Raw genomic sequence first — 13,022 nt, forward strand, 5'->3', positions numbered from 1 at the left:
AACAATCCCCCAAAGCAGTTTTGTGAATGGAGCTTTGAGCAAGGAGATCAAAAATGGCAGCAAAATGAGCAAGAACACGGGTTTGAGCTATGGAGTGATTTTTTTCGGAGGAAGGAGTGGATGGGTGCTGGAATAAGTGGAGGGGGGCCACGTGGTGCCCACAAGGTCAGGGGGCACGACCCAGGGGGTGGGAGCACCCTCCACCCTTGTGGCCAGCTCGTGAGGCCCCCTGGTGTGTTCTTTGCACCAGAAATTCTAAAATATTGTAAAAATAATCATACTAAATTTTCATGGCATTTGGAGAACTTTTATTTTCGGGACATTTTTTATTTCAAGGATAATTCAGAAAACAAACAGAAAATACTATTTTTGCTTTATTTAAACTAAATAACAGAAAGTAAAAGATGGGTACAAAGAGTTATGCTTTCTAAATTAATCCATCCCATGCTCGTCAAAAGGAATCCATTAACAAGGTTGATCAAGTCTTATTAACAAACTTCTTCCGAATGACATGAAACGGGAGAACTTTCGAATAACACTAGGTTACCTCAACGGGGATATGCATGTCCCCAACAATAAGAACATCATATTTCTTTTTGACAGTAGGTAGAGGGAATTCAAAACCTCCAATAGTAATAGTTGAAAATTTTCCAATAGAATTGATACTATGAACTTGAGGTTGTTTCTTCGGAAAGTGTACCGTATGCTCATTACCATTGACATGAAAAGTGACATTTCCTTTGTTGCAATCAATAACAGCCCCTGCAGTATTCAAAAAGGGTCTACCAAGGATAATCGACATACTATCGTCCTCGGGAATATCAAGAATAACAAAGGCCGTTAAGATAGTGACGTTTGCAACCACAACAGGCACATCCTCACAAATACCGATGGGTGTAGCAGTTGATTTATCAGCCACTTGCAAAGAGATTTCAGTAGGTGTCAACTTATTCAAATCAAGTCTACGATACAAATAGAAAGGCATAACACTAGCACCGGCTCCAAGATCACATAAAGCAGTTTTAACATAGTTTCTTTTAATGGAGCATGGTATAGTTGGTACTCCTGGATCTCCAAGTTTCTTTGGTATTCCACCCTTAAAAGTATAATTAGCAAGCATGGTGGAAATTTCAGCTTCTGGTACCTTTCTTTTATTAGTAACAATATCTTTCATATACTTAGCATATGGAGGCATTTCAAGCATATCAGTCAAACACATACGCAAAAAGATAGGTCTAATCATTTCAGCAAAGCACTCAAAATCCTCATCATCCTTTTTCTTGGATGGCTTAGGAGGAAAGGGCATGGGTTTTTGAACCCATGGTTCTCTTTCTTTACCATGTTTCCTAGCAACGAAGTCTCTCTTATCATAATGTTGATTCTTTGATTGTGGGTTATCAAGATCAACAGCAGGTTCAATCTCTACATCATTATCATTACTAGGTTGAGCATCAACATGAACATCATTATTAACATTATTACTAGGTTCATGTTCATCACCAGATTGTGTCTCATCATCAGAAATAGAAAAATCATTGGGATTCTCAGGTGCGTCTATAACAGGTTCACTAGCATGCAAAGTCCTATCAGTTTTCTTTTTCTTTTTAGTACTAGGACTAGGTGCATCAGTATTAGTTCTCTGAGAATCCTGCTCAACTCTCTTAGGATGGCCCTCAGGATACAAAGGTTCCTGGGTCATTTTACCACCTTTAGTCATAATCGTGACAACATTATCATTATTCTTACTATTCAACTCATTAAGCAAATCATCTTGAGCTTTAAGTACTTGTTCTACTTGAGTTGTAACCATGGAAGCATGTTTACTAATAAGCTTGAGATCATTAACAGTTCTATTCATATAATTGCTCAAGTGGTCAAGCATGTAAGCATTACGTTTCAACTGTCTACTAACATAAGCATTGAAGTTCTCTTGTTTAACAATAAAATTATCAAACTCATCCAAGCATTGTCTAGCAGGCTTATTATAAGGAATATCACCTTCATCAAATCTACGGAGAGAGTTTACCTCTACTACCTATGTCGGGTTATCAAGACCATGTATTTCTTCAATAGGTGGTAAATTTTTAACATCTTCAGCTTTAATACCTTTTTCTTTCATAGATTTCTTTGCCTCTTACATATCTTCACGACTGAGAAATAGAATACCCCTTTTCTTCGGAGTTGGCTTTGGATTTGGTTCGGGAAGTGTCCAATCATTTTCATTACTCAATATTTTATTCAATAGCAATTCAACTTGCTCAATAGTTCTTTCCCTGAAAACACAACCAGCACAACTATACAGGTGGTCTCTGGAAGCATCGGTTAGTCCATTATAAAAGATATCAAGTATTTCATTTTTCTTGAGAAGATGATCAAGCAAAGCATTAAGTAATCGGAGAAGTCTCCTCCAAGCTTGTGTGAGACTCTCTTCTTAAATTTGCACAAAATTAAATATTTCCTATAAAGCAGCTTGTTTCTTATGAGCGGGGAAATATTTTGCAGAGAAGTAGTAAATCATATCATGGGGACTACGCACACAACCAGGAGCAAGAGAATTAAACCATAAGTTAGCATCACCCTTTAATGAGAAAGGAAACAATTTAAGGTTATAGTAATAGCGAATTTTTTCCTTATGCAAATAGGGTGGCTATATCATTCAATTTAGTAAGATGTGCCACAACAGTTTCAGATTCATAACCATGAAAAGGATCAGATTCAACCAAAGTAATTAAATCAGGATCGACAGAGAATTCATAATCCTTATCAGTAACAAAGATAGGTGAAGTAGCAAAAGCGGGATCATATTTCATTCTAGCATTCATGGATTTTTCTTTAAGCTTAGCTAACAATTTCTTAAGATCCTCTCTATCATTGCAAGCAAAGAAGTCTCTAGCAGTTTCTTCATCCATAACATAACCTCCAGGAACAACAGGTAATTCATATCTAGGGGAGAATCATAATCTTCAGTTTCAATATCATCAGTTTCAGTAATTTCATTCTCTCTAACCCTAGCAAGTTGTTCATCAAGAAATTCACCTAATGGCACAATATTATCAAGCATAGAAGTAGTTTCATCATAAGCATCATGCATAGCAGAAGTGACATCATCAATAACATGCGACATATCGGAATCAATAGCATGTGTAGGTGTCGCAACTTTACTCAAAACAGAAGGAGAATCAAGTGCAGAGCTAGATGGCAGTTCCTTACCTCACCTCGTAGTTGAGGGATAGATCTTGGTTTTGTTGCCTTTCAGATTCCTCATAGCGATCAACAGATATAAATCCCAAGTGACTCAAAGAATAGAGCTATGCTCCCCAGCAATGGCACCAGAAAAAGGTCTTGATAACCCACAAGTATAGGGGATTGCAACATTTTTCGAGGGTAGAGTATTCAACCCAAATTTATTGATTCGACACAGGGGAAGCCAAAGAATATTCTTGAGTATTAGCAGTTGAGTTGTCAATTCAACCACACCTGAAAGACTTAATATCTGTAGCAAAGTATTCAGTAGCAAAGTAGTATGGAAGTAATGGTAACAGTGGCAAAAGTAACGGTAGCAGTATTGTAGCAATTGGAATAGTGGCAACGGAAAAGTAACAAAGCAAAGATCAATATGTGAAAAGTTCGTAGGCAATGGATCAATGATGGATAATTATGTCGGATGGCATTCATCATGCAAAGGTTATAACATAAGGTGACACAGAACTAGCTCCAGTTCATCAATATAATGTAGGCATGTATTCTGAATATAGTCATACGTGCTTATGGAAAAGAACTTGCATGCCATCTTTTGTCCTACCCTCCCGTGGCAGCAGGGTCCTATTGGAAACTAAGGGATATTAAGGCCTCCTTTTAATAGAGTACCGGACCAAAGCGTTAGCACTTAGTGAATACATGAACTCCTCAAACTACGATCATCACCGGGAGTGGTCCCGACTATTGTCACTCCGGGGTTGCCGGATCATAACACGGAGTAGGTGACTATTACTTGCAAGATAGGATCAAGAACACAAATATATTCCTGAAAACATAAAGGGTTCAGATCTGAGATCATGTCACTCGGGCCCTAGTGACAAGCATTAAGCATAGCAAAGTCATAGCAACATTAATCTTAGAACATAGTGGATACTAGGGATCAAACCCTAATAAAACTAACTCGGTTACATGGTAAATCTCATCCAACCCATCACGATCCAGCAAGCCTACGATGGAATTACTCACGCACGACGGTGAGCATCATGAAATTGGTGATGGGGGATGGTTGATGATGACGATGGCGACAGATTCCCCTCTCCGGAGCCCCGAACGGACTCCAGGTCTACCCTCCCGAGGAAGAACAGGGCTTGGCGGCGGCTCCGTATTGTAAAACGTGATGAATCCTTCTCTCTAATTTTTTTCTCCCCGAAAGTGAATATATGGAGTTGGAGTTGAGGTCGGTGGAGGTCCAGGGGGTCCACAAGGTCGGACGGCGCGCCCTAGGGGGGTGGGCGCCCCCCCCCCCACCCTTGTGCCTAGGGTGTGTGCCCCCTGCTGCTGATTCTTTTGCCAATATTTTTTTATTAATTCCAAAAGTTATCTCCTTTGATTTTCAGGTCATTCCGAGAACTTTTTATTCTGCACAAAAATAACACCATGGCAATTCTGCTGAAAACAGTGTCAGTCTGGGTTAGTTCCATTCAAATAATGCAAGTCAGAGTCCAAAACAATGGCAAAAGAGTTTGGAAAAGTAGATACGACGGAGACGTATGAGTGCCAGATCTCAAAACGTTAATCTGGGATAAATATAATTTTGGGAGGTATACCTTTCCTGTCAACGTTACGACCAAGAGTTTTCAATATCTTCCATGCTAAACAAATTAGAGGTGGTTCGCAAGCGGTAAAAGTAAAGTTTACTCCCCCTCCACCAACATTCACAAGCCATGGCTAGCCGAATCCTCGGGTGCCCTCCATACCAACAACAGTCCGGGGGAGCTTTGTTTAATTATTTGCAAAAAAAATTATCATGGGACTGGGCATCCCGATTACCAGCCCCTCTCGTGCAAGGACGGGTGAATAAACACTCATCATGAGAATAACCGCTTAGCATGGAAGATATTGACCACCCCCCATCGCTCCATGAGCGGTACGGGCACACCAAACAGATCTTCGTTTGAATTTTTAGAGGTGGCACATGCAAATTTACTTGGAATGACAGGGTAATACCGCATATAGGTAGATATAGTGGACTCATCCATAATAACTTTGGTTTAACGATTTTGATACACAAGCAGTATTCCCGCTTAGTACAGGTGAAGGCTAGCAATTAGACTGAGAAGCGACCAACTAGAGAGAGAAAACGGTCATGATCATGCATTATGAATAATTAACATTGAGTACTAGCATGAGTAGGATATAAACACCATGAACATAAGTATAGTGGAGGCTATGTTGGTTTTTAATCATCTACATGCGTGAATATGTGCCAAGTCAAACCACTCGAAACATTGAGAGGAGGATACCATATCATCATACTACATCACAATCATTTTAATGCATGTTGACACTCAAGATAAATCATTATCCACTCTTAGCCACTTAAGCATGGCATGAGCAACTATAATCAATAATTGTCATTGCAAACATGTTTAATCATAATTTGCTGAATCATGGATACTGAGTTAAACATATTTACAAAAACAAAAAAAACTTGAGTTCATACCCGCTTTTCCTGCCACAGTCACTTCATCATATATCGTCATTATTGCCTTTCACTTGCATGACCGAATGATATGAAAATAATAATAGTGTGCTACTTCTTGAGCTTGCATTGGTTTTTCCCTTGAAGAGGAAAGGGTGATGCAGCAAATTAGAGACAAGCATTTCCCTTAGTTAAGAACAACGGTATCAATCCAGTAGCAGGTACACACAAGTCTCCAATCTATGCACCTGCACAAACAATCAAACACTTGCACCCAACGTGATAAAGAGGTTGTCAATCCCTTCACCGTCACTTGCAAAGGTGAGATCCGATAGAGATAGATATAAAAGATTACTAAAATGTAAAACAAAATAAAATTAAATAAATTGCAGCAAGGTATTTTTGGATTTTGGTTTATAGATCTAAAAATATATGATGGAAAATAGACCCGGCGGCCATAGGTTTCACTAGAGGCTTCTCTCTTGAAGGCAAATAATATGGTGGGTTAACAAATTACTGTCGAGCAATTGATAGAAAAGTGCAAAGTTATGATGATATCCAAGGCAATGATTATGAATATAGGCATCACGTCTGTGTCAAGTAGACCGAAACGATTCTGCATCCACTACTATTACTCCACACATCGACCGCTATCCAGCATGCATCTAGAGTATTAAGTTCATAAGAACGGAGTAACGCCTTAAGTAAGATGACATGATGTGGAGGGATAAACTCAAGCAATATGATGAAACCCCCATCTTTTAACCCTTGATGACAACAATACAAAAATGTGCCTCGCTACCACTACTTTGTCATTGGGTCAGGACACCGCAAGATTGAACCCAAAACTAAGAACCTCTCCCATGGCAAGAAGAACCAATCTAGTTGGCCAAACCAAACCGATAATTTGAAGAGAAATACAAATATATCAAATCATGCATATAAGAATTCAAAGAAGATTCAAATGATATTCATAGATAAACTGATCATAAATCCACAATTCATCGGATCTCGACAAACACACCGCAAAAGAATATTACATCGGATAGATCTCCAGGAACAACGAGGTGAACATGGTATTGAGGATCAAAGAGACAGAAGAAGCCATCTAGGTACTAGCTATGGACCCGTAGGTCTGTGGTAAACTACTCACGCTTCATCCGAAGGGCAATAGAGTTGATGTAGAAGCCCTCCGTGATTGAGTCCCCCTTCGGCAGGATGCCCGAAAAAGCCCCAAGATGGGATCTCACGGGAACAGAATGTTATGATGGCAGAAAAGTATTTTGGTGGACACTTCTGGTGGTTTGGGGATATTTCTGAATTTATAGGCCAGAGATTAGGGTTAGAGGACCCCCGTGGGGCCCACAAGCCAGGGGCGCCCCCTAGGGGTGCTCTAAGGACTTATGGAGCCCTTGGGACTCTTCTTCCTTCCTCTCCAGGTCCTACGTGTGTCTTCTGGTCCAAGAAAAATCATCGCAAAAGTTTTATTCCGTTTGGACTCCGTTTGGTTTTCCTTTCCTGTAAAACGCAAAAACAAGGAAAAAACATAAACTGGCACTGGGCTTTGGGTTAATAAGTTAGTCCCAAAAATAATATAAAATAGCATATTAATGCATATAAAACATCCAAAACAGATAATATAATATCATGGAACAATAAAAACTTATAGATACGTTGGCGACGTCTCAAGCATCCCCAAGCTTAATTCCTGCTCGTCCTCAAGTAGGTAATTGATAAAAATAGAATTTTTGATGTGAAATGCTACCTAACATATTTATGCATGTAATTTTATTTATTGTGGCATGAATATTCAGATCCATAAGATTCAAAACAAAAGTTTAATATTGACATAAAAACAGTAATACTTCAAGCATACTAATAAAGCAATCGTGTCTTCTCAAAATAACATGGCCAAAGAAAGTTATCCCTGCAAAATCATAAGTCTGGCTATGCTCCATCTTCCTCACACAAAGTATTAAATCATGCACAACCCCGATGACAAGCCAAGCAATTGTTTCATACTTTTGATGTTCTCAGACTTTTTCAACTTTCACGCAATACATGAGCGTGAACCATGGATATAGCACTATAGGTGGAATAGGGTATAGTGGTTGTGGAGAAGACAAAAAGAAGAAGATATTCTCTCATCAACTAGGTGTATCAACGGGCTATGGAGATGCCCATCAATAGATATCAATGTGAGTGAGTAGGGATTGCCACGCAACGAATGCACTAGAGCTATAAGTTTATGAAAGCTCAAAAGAAACTAAGTGGGTGTGCATCCAACTCGCTTGCTCACGAAGACCTAGGGAAATTTGAGGAAGCCCATCATTGGAACATACAAGCCAAGTTCTATAAGGAAAAATTCCCACTAGTATATGAAAGTGACAACATAGGAGACTCTCTATCATGAAGATCATGGTGCTACTTTGAAGCACAAGTGTGGTAAAAGGATAGTAACATTGCCCCTTCTCTCTTTTCTCTCATTTTTCCCTTTCTCTTTTTTTGGTTTGGCTTCTTTTGGCCTCTTTTATTTTTTTTGGAAAGTCTAGAGACTCATCCCAACTTGTGAGGGAATCATAGCTTCCATCATCCTTTCCTCACATGGGACAATGCTCTAATAATGATGATGATCACACTTTTATTTACTTCCAACTCGATACTAGAACAAAAATATGACTCTATATGAATGCCTCCGGCAGTGTACCGGGATGTGCAATGATCAAGAGTGACATGTATAAATGAAAAGTGGCCTTGCCACAAATACTATGTCAACTACATGATCATGCAAAGCAATATGACAATGATGGAGCGTGTCATAATAAACGGAACGGTGGGAGTTGCATGGCAATATATCTCAGGATGGACATGGAATGTCATAATAGGTAGGTATGGTGGCTGTTTTGAGGAAGGGTAAATGGTGGGTGTAATTCACCGGCAAAAGTTGCATGGTACTAGAGAGGCTAGCAATGGTGGAAGGGTGAGAGTGCGTATAATCCATGGACTCAACATTAGTCATAAAGAACTCAGATACTTATTGCAAAAGTCTATTAGCTATCGAAACAAAGTACTACACGCATGCTCCTAGGGGATAGATTGGTAGGAAAAGACCATCGCTCGTCCCCGGCCGCCACTCATAAGGAAGACAATCAATAAATAAATCATGCTTCGACTTCCTCACATAACGGTTCACCATACGTGCATGCTATGCGAATCACAAACTTTAACACAAGTATTTCTACCAATCCACAATTGCTCACTAGCATGAATCTAATATCACCATCTTTATATCTCAACACAATCATAAGGAATCAAACTTCTCATAGTATTCAACGCTCTTTATATGAAAGTGTTTATTATATCCCTCTTGGATGCCCATCATATTAGGACTAAATTCATAACCTAAGAAAATTACCATGCTGTTTAGAGATACTCTCAAAATAATATAAGTGAAGCATGAGAGTTCAACAATTTCTACAAAATAAAGCCACTGTGGTTCTCTAAAAAGATATAAGTGAATCATTATAGCAAATTCCCTAGCTCAAAAGATATAAGTGAAGCACATAGAGTATTCTAATAAATCATGATTCATGCATGTCCCTCTGAAAAGGTGTGTACAGAAAGGATGATTGTGGCAAACTAAAAAGCAAAGACTCATAGCATACAAGACGCTCCAAGCAAAACACATATCATGTGGTGAATAAAAATATAGCCTCAAGTAAATTTACCGATAGAAGAAGACGAAAGAGGGGATGCCATCCGGGGCATCCCCAAGCTTAGATGTTTGGTTGTCCTTGAATTACCTTGGGGTGCCTTAGGCAAACCCAATCTTAGGCTCTTGCCACTCCTTATTCCATAGTCCATCAAATCTTTACCCAAAACTTAAAAACTTCACAACACAAAACACAACAGAAAACTCATGAGATCCGTTAGTATACGAAAATAAATCACCACTTTTTGGTATTGTTGTGAACTCATTATTCATTTATATTGGTGTAATATCTACTGTATTCCAACTTAGCTATGGTTCATACCCCCCCCCCCCCGATACTACCCATAGATTCATCAAAATAAGCAAAAAACACATAGACAACAGAATCTGTAAAAAACATAACATTATGTAGTAATTTGTAAACTTCGTATACTTATGTAACTCAAAAAATTCTGGAAATTTAGGAAAACAAGGGCAATTCATATACCAATCTTGTGTAAAAAATCAGGATTTTATCACGTTCCAGCAGCTCAGATAAATTATGTTTCTAGGCACAAAAGTTTCTGTTTTCAGGAAGATCAAATCAACGATATACAAAAGTATCCCAAAGGCTTTATTTGGCACAAACACCAACTAAAAACACCAAAATACTATTACTACAGTGGTAATAATTTGGTATTGTCATCTTTGGTGTGCAAATCCTCAATTGCACACTTATAACCCTTAGGAAATTCTTTGGTTTTATCAATAATCACACTCCTAGGCAAGAAATCAAGAAATTCACTTGTGGCAATTGGTTCCTTAATAATATTGATAAAGTTAGGGTGAACACTTATCATCTTAAGATCTTCGTTTCCTTTACTAGAAGATTCACCCTTATTCTTAGGAACGTAAATAAACTTAGTAGCTTTAGTAGGAGGAAAATTTGGAGTTGTTTTAACAGAGGCAAAAGCGGAACCCAAGTTGGTAATAATATCTTCTAGCTTGCCAATTCTAGTAGAATTTTGATCTATCTTTTCATTAACTATAGGTTCTTTTTCCTTTAGATTCTTCAAAGTGATTACCTTCGATCCATATTGAGTAATTTGATTATGAATCTTCTTATCCAAGTTTTCAATAAACTCTACGGTAGCAATTTTATTCTCGATACTATCAAGCATTTGCATCACATGTTCCAAAGTTAAAAATGTTTTTATTAACCATGAGTGGTGGTGAGCCTACCAAGTAGTAACACCCACATAAAACTTGTGAAGGAGAACAGTAGTAGATTGCTTAGGAGTAGATCTATTTTGATCATTGCAAATTCTATACCAAGAATATTTTATATTTTATCCCTCCCTTTTTATTAAAATTGAGAACCTCACTTTAGGGGGTACTAACAATGGTAGAGGGACTAGCCATGATGGAAATACAAGCGATCCAGCACACGAGCAAACGGAAAGACGAACGGATGAAGGGCGAATAAAAAGGCAAATCTTTTTGTGTTTTACTAAAATTGTTTTAGAAGTGGGGGATAGGAAAACGAGAGGCAAATGGCAAATAATGTAATGCAAGAGATGAGATTTTATGGTGGGTACTTGGTAGGCTTGATGTAGATCTCCCCGGCAACGGCGCCAGAAATTCTTCCTACTACTTCTTGAGCTTGCGTTGTTTTTTCCCTTGAAGAGGAAAGGGTGATGCAGCAAAGTAGAGATAAGCATTTCCCTCAGTTAAGAACCAAGGTATCAATCCAATAGGAGATACACACAAGTCTCCAATCTATGCACCTGCACAAACAATCAAACACTTGCACCCAACGAGATAAAGGGGTTGTCAATCCTTTCATGGTCGCTTGCAAAGGTGAGATCTGATAGAGATAGATATAAAAGATTACCAAAACGTAAAACAAAATAAAAGTAATTAAATTGCGGCAAGGTATTTTTGGGTTTTTTGGTTTATAGATCTAAAAATATATGATGGAAAATAAACCCGGGGGGGGGGGGCATAGGTCTCACTAGAGGCTTCTCTCTTGAAGGCAAATAATACGGTGGGTGAACAAATTACTGTCGAGCAATTGATACAAAAGCACAAAGTTATGACGGTATCCAAGGCAATGATTATGAATAGGCATCACGTCCTTGTCAAGTAGACCGAAACGATTCTGCATGTACTACTATTACTCCACACATCGACCGCTATCCAACATGCATCTAGAGTATTAAGTTCATGAGAACGGAGTAACGCCTTAAGTAAGATGACATGTTGTAGAGGGATAAACTCAAGCAATATGATGAAAGCCCCATCTTTTTACCCTTGATGGCAACAATACAAATACGTGCCTCACTACCCCTACTTTGTCACTGGGTCAGGACACTGCAAGATTGAACCCAAAACTAAGCACCTCTCCATGGCAAGAAGAACCAATCTAGTTGGCCAAACCAAACCGATAATTCGAAGAGAAATACAAAGATATCAAATCATGCATATAAGAATTTAGAGAAGATTCAGATAATATTCATAGATAAACTGATCATAAATCCACAATTCATCGGATCTCGGCAAACACACTGCAAAAGAATATTACATCGGATAGATCTCCAAGAACAACGAGGTGAACATGGTATTGAGGATTAAAGAGAGAGAAGAAGCCATCTAGCTACTAGCTATGGACCCGTAGGTCTGTGGTAAACTACTCACGCTTCACCGGAAGGGCAATAGAGTTGATGTAGAAGCCCTCCGTGATCGAATCCCCCTCCGGCAGGATGCCGGAAAAAGGCCCCAAGACGGGATCTCACGGGAACAGAAGGTTATTGATACGTCTCCAACGTATCTATATTTTTTGATTGTTCCATGCTATTATATTATCTGTTTTGGATGTTTAATGGGCTTTAATATGCTCTTTTATATTATTTTTGGGACTAACCTATTAACCGGAGGCCCAGTGCCAGTTTTTGCGGGAGCCACGAAACCACTTTTCCACCGTCGCAACCTTCTGTAGCCGTGAGATCCCATCTTGGGGCCTTTTCCGGTGATCTGCAGGAGGGGGAATCGATCACGGAGGGCTTCTACATCAACACCATAGCCTCTCCGATGAAGCGTGAGTAGTTTACTACAGACCTTCGGGTCCATAGTAATTAGCTAGATGGCTTCTTCTCTTTCTTTGATTCTCAATACAAAGTTCTCCTCGATGTTCTTGGAGATCTATTCGATGTAATACTCTTTTGCGGTGTGTTTGCCGAGATCCGATGAATTGTGGATTTATGGACTTGATTATCTATGAATATTATTTGGTTCTTCTCTGAATTCTTATATGCATGATTTGATATCTTTGCAAGTCTCTTCGAATTATCGATTTAGTTTGGCCTACTAGATTGATCTTTCTTGCAATGGGAGAAGTGCTTAGCTTTGGGTTCAATCTTGCGGTGTCCTTTCCTAGTGACAGTAGGGGCAGCATGGCACGTATTGTATTGTTGCCATCAAAGATAAAAAGATGGGGTTTATATCATATTGCTTGAGTTTATCCCTCTACATCATGTCATCTTTCCTAATGCGTTACTCTGTTCTTATGAACTTAATACTCTAGATGCATGCTGGATAGCGGTCGATGTGTGGAGTAATAGTAGTAGATGTAGAATCGTTTCGGTCTACTTG

This window comes from Aegilops tauschii, chromosome 4 (genome assembly GCF_002575655.3).
Source record: "Aegilops tauschii subsp. strangulata cultivar AL8/78 chromosome 4, Aet v6.0, whole genome shotgun sequence".
NCBI classification, from domain to species: Eukaryota; Viridiplantae; Streptophyta; class Magnoliopsida; order Poales; family Poaceae; genus Aegilops; species Aegilops tauschii.